We start from the raw sequence: 18,856 nt of genomic DNA, 5'->3' as shown, positions 1-18,856 counted from the left end.
CCAAATGTATGTTGAATGTTTAAATGTCTTAATCCAAATGTACACTCTCGGGAGCCGCAAGCCTACATTTCGTTGTACTGCACTTGTGCACTAACAATGACAATAAAAGTTGATTTGATTTGATTTGATTTGAATGTGAACTAAATGCCTGCTCCGGGGCAGTGCGTGACTGGTTGAATCACAGGAGATAAGGCCAGGACTTAGAAAAAGTGAGCGTTAGCACTAAGTGTACAGGTAACTCCCTTAATAACACTTACACTTATTTTACAATGCAGTAAAACACACTGCGCTTTTAACTCCCACCTGTTCGATCTTGCTTTAGGCAATTATAACACTCATTTAACGTCATGGTGTATTAACTTACAGAAATGTCTGTTGGCCCTGTAAAAATGTTATTAGCTGGTGTGGGAAATTAAATTAAATGTGCAGAGTAGGGCTTGCTCTTCTGAAGTTGGGATTAATGTACATTGCTTGGGCAGAGTTGGGAGTTTTATTCTGCTTTTATCTGTGCTCTTTCTGACAGTGGGAACCAAAAGAAAACGGTGATGAGTGCACATGTCAAACCCCCAAAAGGTACAAAAGTAGGCCAAAGGTTACCCATTCATAGTTTCTTCATTGCATTCAAAATGCACTTAAACAGTATGCAAAATATGTAAGTGTCAATGCAGAAGGCCCTAATCGAGACAGCTGTGTTAAAACCAAGCTCAGCACAAGGCAATAGATTATAGAATACTGAATACACTTGACCTTTTCCAGGCCTTTCGTGGTGTCACTATTATAAACAATCATAACTGAACTGTTTACAACAGGCATTAAAGAAGCCAATAATTCACCATTGATTTTGTGCCTTCTCACAAGTATACAGTGCTTTTGATAACTCAAACCGTATTGATCACAGAAACAAACAAAAACAGTAGATAGAGAGTGGATAAACAATATGTGACATTGATGACTGTGGTTGACAGCTTAAAAAGGATGAGGAAACTCAGCACTGTGTTGCAACTCAATTCAGTGCTAGTTTTATACGATGCCAGCACCAGCCTCACTATTGACGTGCATTATATGTGTATTCCTATAATAGCAAAATACTGCAGATGCTGGAAATCTGAAATAACAGCAGAAAACACTGGAAATACTCAGCAGGCAAGGCAGCATCCGTGGAGAGAGAAACAGTTAACGTTTCAGGTCTGGGACCCTTCATCAGAACTGGAAAAAGCTGGAGATGTAACAGATATTAAGCAGGTGCAGAGACAGGAGGGGAGGAAGGAATTGAAGGAACATACTGTGCTTTTGTAAGAGGCAGGAAAGATAAAGGGCCAGAAATTCGCGGCCAAAGGCGTGAGTGTGCTCGGGGTACTCACGCATCTGGCCGTTGGAAATGCCGGCGTTCAGCATGAACAGCGCATGTGGGGAACGCCGGCATTTCCAGACCTCGAGCGCGTGCGACTGCACAGGCAGCGCTTGCACAGTGAACTTCGTAGATTTCATTCATGAAATCCGTGAGGGTAAGTCCTCAGAATTTACACTTGAAAAAAGCAAGTGTAAAGTGGTTCATTGGCTGCGGAGGAAGAAACATTTTATCGTGGAGCTTCTGAAATGCAATATTTTTGTTTGGGAAAGGGAGGGAAGTTATTTTAAGAAATTTTAAGTAAGTTTTAAAGTTAAAATTTTTTTTTTTAAAGGGTTTTCAGAACGATAGGTAGAAGGAGCAATTGTGGCTGTGTGAATGGAATGTGAGAATGAGTTATGTATGTATGTCCACATATATTCCTTTACGTATATGTATGTATGTTTTATATTCCTTTACTAATGTGTATGAATGTATGTTTTTAATTATGATTTTCCAATAAGTTACTTTCTCTGAAAGTCATAATTAAATAATACATTCATACACATAAGTAAAGGATTATATACATAACACGCAAAGGAATATATACAGACATACATACTTTCAGAAGCTCCACGATAATAAATATCTTCCTCCGCAGCCTCTGGAGCAACTGTACCCATGCTTTTTTCATGTGTAACTTGTAATGACTTGACCTCACTGAAAGCATTAATGAAAGCGGCGAATTATACTGCGCACGCGCTGCCTGTGCAGTCGCACGCGTTCTGCCTCTGAACCCCTTCGTTCAGAGGACAGGAAATGCCGGTTTTCCCCACATGCACTGTGCATGCTGAAAACCGACATTTCATCCAGCCAGATGCGTAAGTACCCCGACCGTACTCGCGCATTTGGAAGGGAATTACTGGGCCAACATTTTACATGTCAATAAAATGAAAAATTTAACAATTGCACGACTTGCCCCCTCGCATCTGCGACTGAGGGTCCAAGGAGTTGCATTGCGCAAGAGGTCATCATCGTACGTATCCTCACACTGTTCCCTTTGGGGAACTGTATGAAGTGGTGGAAGGATTTATGGCCGTGATTAACGCTCATTCCGTGACCGTAACCATCTTTGAACCAGCCATTAGGGTGGTTAGTCCTATGGCGGGAGGGTTTTATGGGCTCCCACAACCCATCTGAGGCGGGGGGGGGCCACCAACACCCACGGACGCAAGTATCCCGCTGGATGTCCACCCAGAATTTAAAGTTGGAACTCCGACTCCACTTGCCGGGACTGTCTGGAGTGGGGTTCAAAACCCTACTCCTTCTGGCCCAGCGGCGGGGATGCTTACTGCTACGCAAAAGGCCCACTCCGCACAAAAGGTGACACCCATACGTTTACTGCGCCTTTTCCCTCCCCGTGACTGGAGCCCTATGCTGCCATTTCACGTTGCTAATCGGATTGGGCCTTTGTCATAGCGGTAGGATCCCCACCGCTGGGCCAGATCAGGGTAGGGTTTCGAACCCCGCTCCAGACAGTCCCGGCAAGTGGAGTCGGAGCTCCGGCTCTAAATTCTGGGTTGACATCCAGTGGGATATTTGCGTCCGTGGGTGTGGGTGGCCCCCCCTCCTTGTATAGCTTGTGGGAGCCCGTAAAACCCTCCCGCCATAGGACTAACCGCCCTAATGCCTGGTTCAAAGATGGTTACGGTCACGGAATGAGCGTTAATCATGGCCATAAATCCTTCCACCACTTCATACAGTTCCCCAAAGGGAACAGTGTGAAGACACGTATGACGACGACATTGCTAAATAAATAAATGGAATTTAAAAAATTCTTTTAGGGCTTTTAAAAGTCTTTAAATTGCTTTAATTCTGTTTAAAACTACTTCAGATTACTCAAAATAATGTAAACATTTTAAAAAGTTTATAAAAGTTACCAAAATCTTCAAAAAACTTCCAAAAACCTATTTAAACTGCTGCTTTGCATGTAAAAATGGTTAGCAGCTTGACAGAAACATTGGGGGCGTGTCCAGTGAAACTGAGACCTCAAGGGGCGTGTCTCACTTGCACTGCACGCTCCTGGCTTCGCGCTGGCTGCACTCCTGGGCGGCGTGACGTCATACGCTGCCCGGGATTCTTCTTCTGGAAACACCAATTCCAGGCATCCCTGGAGCTGATCGGCAGTAGCGCGGGGTAAGTGTAAATACGGGGCTTGCACGCGCTGCAAGCCCCGTTCTGGAATTTCTGGGCCAAAATGTTGCAAATGGGAATGGCAAAATCATAGAGCATGAAAAATGGGGGCAGGGGTTATAGTTTGAAATTGTTGAACTCAATGTTGAGGCCAGAAGGCTTTAAAGTGCCCAATCGAAAGTTAAGATGCTGTTCCTCGAGCTTACGTTGAACTACATTGGAACAATGTAATAGGGCAAGGACAGAGAGATCAGAGTGGGAGTGAAGCGGTGAATTAAAGTGACAGGCGACCGGAAGCTCAGGGTCACCCTTACGGACTGAACAGAGGTGTTCCGCAAAGCTTGGTCTCCCCAATGTAGAGGAGACCACATCGTGAGCAGTGAATACAGTATACTAAATTGCAAGAAGTACAAGTAAATCGCTGTTTCACCTGGAAGGGGTGTTTGGGGCCCTGGACAGTGGGAAGGGAGGAGGTAAAAGGGCATGTGTTGCATCTCCTGCGCTTGCACGGGAAGGTGCCAGGCGAAGGAAAAGGGCTGTTTGGGGTGATTGAGGAGTGGACCAGGGTGTCGCGGAGGGAGCGGTCCCTTCGGAATGCTGAAAGGGGAGGTGAGGGGAAGATGCGTTTGGTGGTGGGATCACGTTGGAGGTGGCGGAAATGGCGGAGGATGATCCATTGAATGTGGAGGCTGTTGGGGTGAAAGGTGAGGACAAGGGGAACCCTATCATGGCTATGGGAGGGAGGGGAAGGGGTGAGAGCAGAAGTGCGGGAAATGGAACGGACACAGTCAAGGGCCGTGTCAACCGCAGTTGAGGGGAATCCTTGGTTGAGGAAAAAGGAAGACATGTCGGAAGCACTGGTATGGAAGGAGGCATCGTCAGAACAGATGCAGCGGAGATGGAGAAACTGGGAGAATGGAATAGAGTCCTTACAGGAAGCGGGGTGGGAGAAAGTGTAGTCCAGGTAGCTGTGGGAGTCAGTGGGCTTGTAGTGGCTGTTTGTGACCCTGAGCTTCCGGTCGCCTGTCACTTTAATTCACCGCTTCACTCCCACCCTGATCTCTCTGTCCTCGGCCTATTACATTGTTCCAATGTAGCTCAACGTAAGCTCAAGGAACAGCACCTCATCTTTCGATTAGGCACTTTAAAACCTTCTGGCCTCAACATTGAGTTCAACAATTTCAAACTATAACCCCTGCCCCCATTTTTCATGTTGTATGATTTTGCCATTCCCATTTGCAACGTTTTATCTTTCCTGCCTCGTACAAAAGCACAGTATGTTCCTTCAATTCCTTCCTCCCCCCCTGTCTCTGCACCTGCTTAATATCTGTTACATATCCAGCTTTTTCCAGTTCTGATAAAGGGTCCCAGACCTGCAACGTTAACTCTGTTTCTCTCTCCACTGATGCTGCCTGGCCTGTTGAGTTTTTCCAGCGTTTTCTGTTGTTGTACCCACACAAATCAAAGACCAATTTTTTTTTAATAGGTGATAACATTTTACTGAGAATGACTGTACTTGGCATCAGTGCTGATGGACAACCACACTGAAGGGCCGAACTGGTGACTAATTTGAGATAATAACAAGCAAAACTGAATCCTGGAAATCTCAAAGTCTAAAACAGAATACGCTGCTAATGTCCCTTCGGATGGCTGATGCCTTCACAGATGTGCTTTCCAGTCCAGGCATCAGCTTGCACCTATATGAGGAGGAAATGATTTGGTTTTAAACTGGTAATGCAAACACTTCACTCAATCCGAAAATCAAAGGTAATTGGAGAAAAAAACAAAGTTGAGAATCTTTAAGAACAATGTTCTGGCTTTGCTCCCATATGGATCAGAAACGTGGCGATCCAACAAAGCCATCCAAAAGAAGCTCGCTAGCTTCCAGTGTAGATGCCTGTGGTGGCTCTTTAACATCAGATGGTTTAACAAAGTGACGTATGGAAGTCTACTTCAGGGAGCACAGATATCACCACTGAGTATAACAGTGGGGGAACAAAAATAGACCTACATTGCTCGCATTCCAAGAATGCCTGACACAGTGATCCTGAAGCCAACATGGAAATGGAAGCCACGCGGGATAGAGCAGGAGGTTGACCAAGATGAATTCTACACAACACGGTAACGACGGATGCTGCTGAAGTGCACTTGCAACTACGTGAGCCGAAGGCAAAAGCCCAAGACATAATTGAATGCCGTCGATTGGTTATTGCCTAATGCGCTCTAACAGCACAGGATGAATGACGATGATGATGAATGCACAACAAGTCAGTGGGCATCTGTAAGAGGGTAGGTTGACACTTCGATGGGGCCTTCGTCGGAACATAACCTGACCAGTTGCCTACTCTGACCAATCAACGCTTCTTCAATTAGTTTCACAGTCACCAATGTTTTCATTAGTGTTCCTGCGAATCCCATATCCTTGTTGTAGCTAAATTTGCTCATAGATTTATATCTCTGATAAAGGTACAATTTACAGTCACAAATCCATGATTGCCATTCCTCTTTGTCTTTTGACTTTTTAAAATTTGCACATACACTGACAAAATCCTGACTTGTGGCTGTTTGCATTGGAGTGTTTTGTGGTACAAATTGCATCTTAAGCTTAAAATACAATAGCAAGTAAAAAGAAAGTATTTTCTTATTAAGTGGGTGTAAACTGAATCCTTGGCTACCAAGCACATCCATGAAGAGGTCAGCAACCTTAAGGTGCATTTATTATGACAAAGCACTCTTCGGGCTGGATTTTCCCAGCGGAGGCGGGTTCGCGTCGGGTTCGTTGTTTGGCAGGTTCCGGTCTCGCTGTCGGCTTCAACCATGCTGAGCTAACGATTTTCATTTTATTGGGCTTATTAAGCCCACCATGTGTGCTACCCGGCCCAATCAGTGGGTGTGGGTCGACTGCTCACCTCTGCTGACATCTTCGACTCACCTGCATTAAAGGGGCCCATGTCGCCTTTGTGTTTCATTGACTTTCTGATGCTCCTGAGTGCTAGTCTTTGCGAGGTGACTGCTCCAAGAACAAAGGCTTCTCCCCACTTTGATGATGACTCCCTCCATGCTCTTGTGGAGGGAGTAAGAGGGCACGAGGAGGTTCTGTTCCCTCCCAATGGACCGAGGAAGCCTCCTCAGCAAACAAAGGCAGCCTGGCTGTTGAGGAGGTGAGTGTAACGTCCGTGTGTAATTGAGACACGGACTGCAGAAGTTGGTTATAACAGGTGTTTACTGAATGGAGAGAAAACTGGAACTACTATACCAAGTTACTACACAGGCTTATATACAGGGGTGGTCACTACTGGTAGTGCAGTATACAGGGGCTGCAGAATATAGTTCCTTCTTCAAGGTACATACACTACAATTCCTCCCCTTTTAGCTAAACAGTACATAACATTCGATTAATAATTAAATAACATATTTACAATTACAGTTGCTATATACATTAGCTGAAGTTAATCAATTATAAATTCAGTCTTTGAGGAGGCGTCCTGATTCTGTCCGGGTAATGCCTCTTTGGGGTATCAGGTTCTTCTGGCAAAGTTGATTCGGGATCAACGTCGTTGTTTGGTTCGTCTGCTTCCAATATCACCGATTCTGAGGTAGATGCAATTGGTACTTCGGTTTCATCACCAGGTGTGTCGGATCGTGGTGTAGATTTGACGTTTTCCAGTGACTCTAGAATCTGGTCAGCATGGCGTCTTACAATGCTCTCTCCAACGTCCACGGTATACATTAGAGGTCCTTGCCGTGTGCAGATCGTTCCTGGCTGCCATTTCTCTGTGCGGTAGTCCCGGGCCAAAACTGGTTGACCTATCTTGAAACTCCTGGTAGGCCTTTCATTCATATTCTGAAACTGCCTGTTCTCCACATCTCTTCTGATGTTTGGCTTAACCAAATCCAAGCGGCATCTTAGTCTTCGATTGAAGAACATCATGGCTGGAGTTTGGTTGGTAACCGCATGTGTCGCATTCCGGTAGGCAAACAAGAAGTTATCCACCTTGTGTTGTAGGGGTATGTCTTCATTACACATTGCCTTGATAGCCTTCTTGAATGTTTGAACGAACCTCTCAGCCAATCCATTGGTGGCTGGATGATATGGGGCGGATGTGTAATGCTTAACACCATTGTTCTTTAAGAACATCCGGAACTCTTCAGACACAAACTGTGGTCCATTGTCGGAGCAAATCTGTTCAGGCAGCCCATTTCTGGCGAATATGGTTCGTAAGACTGTGATAGTTTTTTCTGTGGTGGTTGAGGACATTTTTATTACCTCTGGCCACTTTGAATGTGCATCCACCGCAATTAAAAACATCGAGTCCATAAATGGACCAGCAAAATCAATGTGTACCCTTTGCCATGGAGATGAGGGCCACTCCCATGGATGTAGAGGGGCTTGTGGTGGGGCGTTTTGGACCTTCTGGCATCCTGCACAGCTCTTGGTCATCTCTTCAATTTCTCTATCGATTCCCGGCCACCACACAAACGCGCTGGCTAAGTTCTTCATTTTTACCCCTCCCAGATGACCCTCATGAAGCTCATTGAGCACTCTATCCTTCAATTTGGGTGGAATTACTACTCTGGATCCACACATCAAGGTTCCTCGGCACACTGACAGCTGTTCTCTTCTCGGCGAGAATGCTGACAACAGTGGTTCGCCATGTGCTGGCCACGCCTTCACCATTAAATCATAGACCCTGGAGAGTGTCGGGTCATTTTGTGTTTCCTTTTCTATGTTTGCATTCATCACAGGTAGACATTCGACTATGGTCGAGTGGAATATCTCCACAGGATCCACTGCAGGTGCTTCTTCCACCGTCGGCAATGGTAGGCGCGACAATCCATCAGCATTCCCATGCTGTTTAGTTCCTTTGTACTCGATGTCATATTGGTGTGCCCCTAGGAAAAGGGACCACCTCTGTAGCCGTTGTGCTGTCATTATCGGGACGCCCTTCTTAGGGTTGAAAATGGAGACAAGAGGTTGATGATCAGTTAGTAGAGTAAATTTCTGTCCGTGCAGGTAGTGATTGAACTTCTTCACCCCCACACCAGGCTGAGGGCCTCTCTGTCAATCTGGGCGTAGTTACGCTCGGCTGCAGTTAACGAGCGTGACGCAAAAGCTATTGGCCTCTCTGGACCATCAAGGGATTTATGTGACAGTACCGCTCCAACGCCGTAGGGAGATGCATCGCACGCCAGTCTTATCGGTAGCGTTGGGTTGTAGTGAGCCAATATTTCTCTTGAAGTGATCAGGCCTTTACACTTCTGAAAGGCTCGCTTACATTCATCGCTCCATTTCCATGCTACTCCAGTTTGTAGCAGGGCATTCAGTGGGTGCAGAATTGTGGACAAATTCGGCAAAAACTTACGGTAGTAATTCACCAATCCGAGGAATGACCTCAGTTGCGACACATTTTCAGGCGCTGGAGCCTTAACTACCGCTTCAATTTTGTCAGGGGACTTATGTAACCCCTCTTCATCAATCACGTGGCCACAATACTATATTTGTTTCTTAAAAAACTCGCACTGGGGCGATTGGCTCGTAGCCCATGTTCTCTTAGTCTAGTGAGCACCTGCTCTAGGTTGGCAAGGTGTTCACTGTCATTTTCACCTGTCACTAGGATGTCGTCCAAGTAACACTGAGTCCCCGGAATCCCTTGCAGGACTTGTTCCATCGCTCTTTGCCATATAGCCGGAGCTGATGCAACTCCGAATACCAGTCGATTATACTGGTAAAGACCTTTGTGAGTGTTTATCATGAGATATTTACTAGAGGATTCTTCAACCTCCATCTGCAAATATGCTTGCGCTAGGTCAATTTTTGTAAAACGTTTCCCTCCAGATAGTGAGGCGAAAATATCGTCTATCCTCTGTATTGTGTGAAGGACTGGGTTCACAGTCACCTTGAAGTCCCCACAGATGCGAACCTTCCTTGGCTCCTAAGACTTATTGTTTAAAGTTTTCTTCATGACAGGAACGATGGGTGTCACCCACTCACTCCAGTCTACCTTAGTTAACACGCCTGCATTCTTCAGATTCTCCAGCTCTGCCTCGACGGCTGGGCGAATTGCATACGGTACCGGTCTTGCTTTGAAAAACTTGGGAATTGCATTCTCTTCTATTTTTATCGAGGCGGTTACGCCTTTAAGAGTTCCCAGTTCTTGTTGCAATACCTCTTTAGCGTTAGCCAAGATTTTTGACAATCGTCCAGGTGTGACGTCGTCAACCTTTTTACCAGCCACCGTCAGTGCTTGAATGGAGTGCCAGTCTAAACTTATCTTTCTGATCCATTCATGTCCCAATAACGGTGGTCCACCATCTTGCAGTATGTACAGATACAATTTCTGTATTTCCTTGCCGTTGTATTCGACAGGCACCCTTATTTTCCCTCTGGGGTATACTTTCTGCCCCGTATATGTCTTCAAGACAATGGATGTGTCTTTCAAGGGTATGTGTGAGAATAGCCGCTCATAGTCTCGTCGATTCATGACGGTCAGGGTTGATCCTGTATCCAATTCCATTTTGACTTGGGACCCTGCTATCGTGAGGGTGACCCAAACGGTTCAGTGATCCTCTTTTGTGATTACGTTGTGTAGTTTGAGACAGCTTAGTCTCTTGTTCCCGGAATCACTATCGCTCTTCTGGTCTTCGGAACTACTGTCCGTCATCTTTTGTACTTTCCTGTACTTTTCCTTAGTAGTCTTTTTGTTGTCGTTAGTCTTCTTCCCGGACCTGCAAACTCATGCAATGTGTCCCATCTTTCCGCATTGCCTGCATGTTTTGTCCTTGGACCAGCAGTCCTTCTGGTCATGGGTTGTTCTGCCGCAGCGATAACATTTTTCAAATCCCCATGTCATTTCATGGGTGCCGTATTCCTGTGGCTTTTGCTGTATTTCCGCAGCTCCCCTTGCTGCTGCTTCATACGATACTGCCACGCTGAAAGCCTTATCTAGCGTCAGCTCTTTCTCTGAGAGTAACCTCTTCTGGGTTCCTTCACTCAGGAGTCCACAGACAAATTTGTCCCGTAGGGTATCTGCCAGTCCTGCTCCGAACTGGCAGTGCTTTGATAGCTTGCGTAGTTCCGTAAGGTAATCAGCATTGCTCTCATCTTTATGCTGATTTCTCTTGTGGAATTTAAATCTTTCTGCTATCAGCAGCGGTGTAGGATTTAGGTGTTCCTGTAGGATATCAACAATTTTGTTAAAACTCTTCTCCATCGGTTTGACTGGAGTGATCAGGTTCTGCAATAGGCTGTACGTTCTTGCGCCCATTAAGTTTAGTCGTACCGATGCCTTTTTCTCATCGGCTACTTCATTTGCCTTGCAATATACTTCGACTCTTTCCACATACGTGGTCCAGTCTTCCATTGCATTATCGAAGGCAGTGACATTGCCAGTCTTCGGCATCTTGGGGATCTAAGATGGCGCCTCCCCCGCTTTGCCTTCTTCCCCAATTGAACAAAATGGCACCTCCCGCGCTTTGCATTCTTCCCCGCTGGATTAAGATGGCGCCTCCCGTGCTTTCTGCCTTTTTTGCTGCTGCCAGTGCTGTTGCTGGCATTTTTATGCCTTGATGGCGACACCCTATGGTCTTCGCGCACTTCCCCCCGCGCTGCTGCCAACGCCGCTCTCCGCAGTCCCCGTGGCAAACTGCAGCTCCTCGCGGCTTTCTGCGCTTCTAATTTCTTTAATTTTAATTACTGTTCCCATCGTCAGAGCAGACCCTATGGGACACTTTCCTCCCTCTTCTCGGGTCTGTACGCTGCCCGGCTTCATAGCACCGGCCACGCCCTGTGTGCTCCACCCTCTCTCTCTCTATCCTCTTCCCGACAACGCTGCTCGGCCCCGTTGAAAAGCCACCCGATCGAGCTCTAGCCTGCCGCAGCCCAGGAAGGATCAGTGTACTACCTGCCACCAGCCCGATTAGCTGGAACACCATAGACTGGATAATCAAGCCCTGCTCTCGACAGCCTCTCCTGCAAATCTTCGAATTCGATGAATCAGAGGGCTGTTGCCCACGGTCGACGCCCGTTTCTTCTGTTTGTTATTTTTTCTTTTTGGATTTCTTCCTTCTGGCCTCGACCTCGAACAACTTCGCTTCAGGGATGGATCCCTGTGAGGTGGTGCAGAACTGTAGGTAAGTTCGGATCTGTTCGTCGCCAATGTAACGTCCGTGTGTAATTGAGACACGGACTGCAGAAGTTGGTTATAACAGGTGTTTACCGAATGGAGACAAAACTGGAACTACTATACAAAGTTACTACACAGGCTTATATACAGGGGTGGTCACTACTGGTACTGCAGTATACAGGGGCTGCAGAATATAGTTCCTTCTTCAAGGTACATACACTACAGTGAGCGCCAGGTCTTTGTGTACACGCACCTGGGTTCAGTGCAGAAAAAGGTTCAATGATCTGCTACGCTCAGCAAAAGTGAGTTTAAAATCACACTCACCTTCAATCTGCTCCCCATCTCTTCTCATCACCAGCACTCTGCATTGTCAACCTACTCCTCCACATCCCACTTTATCCTTACATCCCTTGCACCCTTAACCATCCTTCTCTCTCTATGTACAGAATCACTTCACCATTTTACTATGCACCCCTCACACTCGCTCTCACTGTTATGCAATGACAACAACTAACAAAGCACAGGGAAGGACCTAGGTATTGGCACCTCACTCCATCTTTGTCTCCCTCTAAGCATCAATTTTAAGGATTCTTTACACTCACTCCTCAATCGCGCTGACACTCCACTTGTGTCCCTCGTTGCAGGAAAAGAGAGGCCACAATAAGAGGGAGAGGGGGAGGATAGGAGGAACCCCACCTTCGATGGCGCACTTAACTAACGCTGAGAGGGCTTCTATCGAGATCGTCAGAGGTGCAGAGGAGCTGGAAATGGGGGACGGAGAGATGGGTGCAGTACAGCAAGCTGGTGACAGAATAGATTTACATCCCTCTCATTTAGATTTCATGAATGACTGATATGGCATCCACTGTTCATACAGATTGAGTTCTGTTCATAGGATGTGTCTGCTACCTAAATATCACATGTCTAACTCATGCCTTTACACCCCCACAGGACCATCGAGAGCCCCCCTCCCCACTGTACAGGAGGAAGAGCCAGACAACTCCTCAGAGGAACCTGCAGCCTCTGAGGGAGCAACGTCAGCAAAAATCAGCGTAGCCAGCACCAGCGCAGATACTTACACCTCAGAGGATTCTTTGCGACATAGAGTAATGTTGTCACCTGGTGTATCACAGCTCACAATTGAGCATCAGAAGATGGTGGAGACAGGGACAGCAGTGGAGAGTCCTCGTCGATGGCTGCTGGATGATCCTAGCTCTGCTCAGCCGCATGTAGACGCTGTGCCTCTGGGGCCATCCAGAAAGAGAGCGTGCTGGAGGTTCAGGAACAAGTGCAGGAGGCTCTGAATGCATTTGCTTCCATGGTAACTGCGAGTGTGCAGAGAATGGAGGAGTCCATGTCCTACATGAGCAATGCCATGGTGCACGCAATGGCGAATGTAGGTGCTGCCATGGAAAGGATGGCAATGTCCATGGAGGATATAAATCACCAGACACAGCAGAACATGGTAACACTTCTAAATAGATGGTCATCTATGGAGGATAGATGGGCATCTATTGAGGAGAGCAACCAGAGATTCATGGACGTTCTTGTTATGAGGAATGTCAGCACAGAAATGGGTCCTCATGGCCCCACTGATGTGCAGCAAGGTGCTCTCCAGCTACTTGCTAGCAGTGAAGTGCGGGTGACCCATGAGAGGGATGGTGGTGGTCGACAACAAGGAAGTGTGGGCTCCTCTCCAAGCTCTCACACTCCCATGCCACCATGGAGCCCTCCATCTGAGCCCCAGATTCCTCACCCAACTGAGATGGCCATCTCTGCCTCTGCACAGCCACAGGAGAAGCTGACTGTTGCGGAGCCCTCCCAGACTCCCAAACCTAAAGGCATCTAAGCAGATGCAGCAGGGAAGTGAGCAAGGTTCCTCCACATCTGCTGAAGCCATAGGGGAAGCACCATGTAGAAGCATGTGTAAGAGAAAGTTTACACACAAATAGTCACAAGGGGACTCACTTGGGTGTTTTGATATAATACATAGTTACATTTGTCATCTTTATTTCTATTATATTAAACAAATGCAATGTCAATGATTCAAAGAGTTGGCCTATGTGTGCTCAGAATTGGAAGTGGCACTGTGAGGGGTGAGGGCGCCTTTGATATGCAGTGATGGTGGGGAGAGTGATAGGAATGCATAGTTCATTGTACAGAAGATCTATGGTGTGTAATGAAGGCACTGCAAACCCTCATATCCATGTGCTAGCCACATGCCTTTGCTGTGTGAAGTTATGCAAATCTGGCATGGATTAGTGTATCCCATGCCTCATGGCCAGCAATGTGCTCGTGTGCTGGTGGCACTGGGAAAGCTGCCTCGGCCAAATCTTCCTCATCTGCAGCTTCATTCAGATCTTTCTCCTCTTCCTCTGATGAGGAGACTGTGCACTCTGCCACTTGTTCCTCAGGCAGCGCTAAGCCACGCTGCAGTACGATGTTGTGCAGGGCACAGCAGAGCACGATGATTCTGGAGACCCTAGCTGGTGAGTACTGTAGGGCTCCACCAGATCTGTTGAAGCATCTGAATCGCATTTTGAGCAAGCCGATGGTTTGCTCTATGATGCTTCTGGTGGAAATGTGGCCCTCATTGTAGCGCTCCTCAGCTTCGTTTGATGGTCTCCTCATCAGTGTCACTAGCCACGTCTTCGGGAATAGCTCTTGTCTCCAAGGAGCCATCCGGAAAGTTGGGTTGGTGGATTGAACAGCTGAGGCATGGTAGACTGCCGCAGGATAAATGAGTCATGGCAACTGCCAGGGAACTTGTTGGAAACATGCATAATGTTCTTCCTGTGGTTACACACCAGCTGGACGTTAAGGAAGTGGAAGAACTTGCGGTTCACAAATAGAGCTGGATTGTGATGGGGTGCCCAAATGACCACGTGTGCAGTCTACGACGCCCTGTGTAATGTATGTACCTTTATAAGGGGGGGAACTACTTTCTACAGCTCATGTATACTGTAGTACCGGCAGTGACCACACCTGTATATAACGTTGAGTAGTAACCTGTTGTTTCAGTTGCAGTTTGAACCACGTTGAGTAAACACCTGTTGAATCGTTCCCTGCAGTCTCTTGTCTGATTATTGAAGGACACAACATTAAGATACACGGACCTAACATTGGCGACGAGACAGATTCGAACCTACCTGCAACTCTGCATCACCTCCCAGGGATTCGCTCCTGGAGAACAGTGGAAGAAGGTCGAGTCCAGAAGCACGGGCGTTGACCACGGGCAACCGCCCAGTCATCCAGCGGAGATTTGAGCATCACAGGGGAGGCTGTCGAGAGCCAGGCTTGGCTTTCCAGTCACGGTGGTCCAGCAAAATGGGCTGGCAACAGGTACTGTGCAGACCCTTCCCAGACAGCGGCGGGCTAGAGCCCGACCGAGCGGCACAGAAAAAGGCCGAGCAGCATCGACGGGGGAGAGAGAGAGGGCAGAGTGCACAGGGCATAGCCGGTGTTCAGGATCGAGTGGCGTCAACGGGGGAGAGAGACGAGAGAGAGCAGAGCGCAGCCGGTGTTCAAGGGCCGAGCAGCGTCAACAGGGGAGAGAGGTGTGCAGGAAAATGCAAGGCGCTGCCATTGCCATGAGGACCGCAGAGAGCAGCATTGGCAGCAGCGCAGGAGCAGCGTATGAAACCCACAGGGCGTCGCCATTTGCCACAAGGCCCGCCGAGAGCAGCGTTGGCAGCAGCGCGGGAGACGCCCTTTTAAGCCGCAGCGGGGAAGAAAGGAAAGCGCGGGAGACGCCATTTTAAGCCAGTCTAACCACACCCAAAAATGCCGAAGAGTGGCAGTATCATAGCGTTCGACAATGAAGTCGAAGATTGGACGACATATGTCGAACGCATAGAAGTATACTGCAAGGCGAATGAAGTGCCAGATGACAAGAAAGTGCTGGTATTGTTGAAATCAATGGGTGCAAAAATGTATGGCTTACTACAAAACCTAGTAACCCCAGAGAAGCCAGTGGACAAGGATTTTGAAAACATAGTGTCAATCCTACAGAACCACTTAAACCCCACAGCGCTGCTGATAGCAGAAAGATTTAAGTTTCACAAAAGGAACCAGTATAAAGATGAAAGTAATGCTGAGTATTTAACGGAACTGCGCAAGCTATCGAAACACTGCCAGTTTGGGACGGGACTAGCAGATACCTTAAGGGACAAGTTTGTGTGTGGGCTTCAAAGTGAAGGAACCCAGAAACGGCTTTTATCTGAAAAGGACCTTACGCTGGAAAAGGCTTTCAGCATTGTGGTACCATATGAAGCAGCAGCACGGGGCGCTGCAGAGATACAACAGAGACCGCAAGAATATGGCACAAATGAAATGTCATATGGAACAGAGAAGTGCTATTGCTGCGGCAGAACAACACACGACCAGAATGATTGTTGGTTCAAAGACAAAGTGTGCAGACAGTGTGGAAAAGTAGGACACATAGCACGAGTCTGCAGGCCGGGAAAGAAAACCAGCAATAAGAAACTGACCAAAGGGAAGTACAAGAAGGTACATAAGAAAACGGCGAATAGTTCAGACGAACAAAAGAGTGATAACGACTCCGAAAGCAGGGAACTGAGTTGTCTGAAACTACATAATGTGATCACAACGGAGGATCACCAAACCATTTGGGTCACTCTCAAGATAGCAGGAGTCCAGGTAAAGATAGAATTGGACACAGGATCAGCTCTAACAGTCATAAACCGACGGGACTATGAGCGGCTATTCTCACACATACCCTTGAGAGACACAAAAATTATTTTGAAGACATACACGGGGCAAAAAGTCTACCCCAAAGGAAAAATAAGGGTGACCGTTATATATAACGGTAAGGAAACACCAAAACTAGACTTGTATGTATTGCAAGATGGAGGATCACCATTACTGGGACGTGAATGGATCCGGAAAATACAACTGGATTGGCATTCCATACAGGCACTGACTGTGGCTGACAAAAAGGATGATGACGTCACACCTGGGCGACTGTGAAAGATCCTAACTGACGCGAAAGAAGTGTTCAAGCAAGGAGACGGAACACTAAAAGGCATGACAGCGATGATGAAAATTGAAGAAAATGCAAGCCCAAAATTTTTTACGGCCAGACCGGTACCTTATGCGATCTGCCCAGCCGTCAAAGCAGAGCTGGAGAGTCTGGAACGTTCAGGTGTACTGTCCAAGGTAGACTGGAGTGAGTGGGCTACACCCATTGTCCTTGTGATGAAAAAGTCGTTGAACAGTACGCCTGGGGAACCAATGAAGGTTCGCATCTGTGGGGACTTTAAGGTAACAGTGAACCCGGACCTTCACACCGTACAATATCCACTTCCGCGGATTGAAGATATTTTCGCCTCGCTATCTGGAGGGAAACGCTTCACTAAGATTGATCTGGCCCAGGCGTATCTGCAAATGGAGGTAGAGGAAGCATCAAAAAAATACCTCACAATCAACACCCATAAGGGTCTCTACCAATACAACCGGCTGGTATTCGGGGTAGCATCAGCTCCGGCTATTTGGCAGAGGGCAATGGAACAAGTCCTGCAAGGGATCCCAGGGACCCAGTGTTATTTGGACGACATCCTGGTCACAGGCGAAAATAACAGTGATCACCTTGCCAACCTGGAGCAGGTGCTCACTAGATTGCAGGAATATGGGCTCCGAGCTAACCGCCACAAATGCGAGTTTTTTAGAAAACAGATCTCGTATTGTGGCCACGTTATCGATAAAGAGGGGCTACATAAGTCCCCAGAGAAGATTGAGGCAGTAGTCAAGGCTCCAGCACCGGAAAATGTGTCACAACTGAGGTCGTTCCTCGGGCTGGTAAACTACTACCATAAGTTCTTGCCAAAGTTGTCTACAATACTACACCCGCTGAACACCCTACTGCAAACTGGGGTGCCATGGAAGTGGAGTGACGAATGTAGACGAGCTTTCCAGAAGAGCAAAACACTAATCACATCAAAAGAGGTATTGGCCCATTACAACCCAGCATTACCAATCCGGTTGGCATGTGATGCGTCGCCTTACGGCATTGGAGCGGTGCTCTCGCACAAATTCTGGGGCGGCTCAGAGAGGCCAATAGCCTTTGCGTCACGATCACTAACCACAGCCGAGCGTAACTATGCCCAGATTGACAGGGAGGCCCTCAGCCTAGTGTGGGGAGTGAAAAAGTTCAATCACTATCTGCACGGGCAGAAATTCACCTTGCTGACTGATCACCAGCCTCTTGCCTCCATTTTTAATCCGAAGAAGGGCGTTCCGGTGATGACTGCGCAACGACTACAAAGATGGTCACTTTTACTCGGGGCACACCACTATGAGATTGAATATAAGGGCACGAAACAGCATGGAAATGCTGATGGGCTATCACGTCTGCCACTGCCTACTGCGGAGGAAGCACCAGCAGTGGATCCTGTCGAAATATTCCATTCGACCATAGTTGAATACCTACCGGTAACTAACGCTTGTATCGAAAAGGAAACCCGAAATGACCCGACACTGTCTCGGGTATATGATTTGACGGTGAAGGGATGGCCAGCACATGGCGACTCACTGTTGCCAGCATTCTCGACAAGGAGAGAACAGCTGTCAGTGTCCCTGGGGACCTTGATGTGTGGATCCCGAGTGGTAATTCCACCCAAGTTAAGGGATAGAGTGCTCAATGAGCTTCATGAGAGTCATCTGGGAGGGGTAAAAATGAAAAGCCTAGCCAGGGCTTATGTGTGGTGGCCGGGAATCGATAAACAAATCGAGGACCTGACCAAGAGCTGCTCAGGATGCCAGAAAGTCCAAAATGCACCACCACAGGCCCCTCTACACCCATGGGAGTGGCCCTCATCTCCATGGCAACGGGTGCATATTGATTTTGCTGGTCCATTCATGGAATCAATGTTTTTAATAGCCGTGGATGCGCACTCGAAATGGCCTGAGGTCATCAAAATGTCCTCCACCACCACGGAGAAAACTATTGCAGTCCTACGGACCATTTTTGCCAGGAATGGCTTGCCAGAACAGATTTGCTCCAACAACGGACCACAGTTTGTGTCCGAAGAATTCCGGAGGTTCTTGAAAAAGAATGGGGTAAGGCATTACACATCCGCCCCGTATCATCCAGCCACAAATGGATTGGCTGAGAGGTTCGTACAAACCTTTAAGAAGGCAATAAAGGCTATGTACAATGACAACATTCCGCTGCAGCACAAGGTGGACAATTTCC

Source organism: Somniosus microcephalus, chromosome 20 (assembly GCF_052327205.1).
Source record: "Somniosus microcephalus isolate GS21.2 chromosome 20, FLI_Smic_1.0, whole genome shotgun sequence".
In the NCBI taxonomy this organism is placed as follows: domain Eukaryota; kingdom Metazoa; phylum Chordata; class Chondrichthyes; order Squaliformes; family Somniosidae; genus Somniosus; species Somniosus microcephalus.
The sequence above is the reverse complement of the archived record's forward strand: the minus strand, read 5'-3'. Positions refer to the sequence as shown.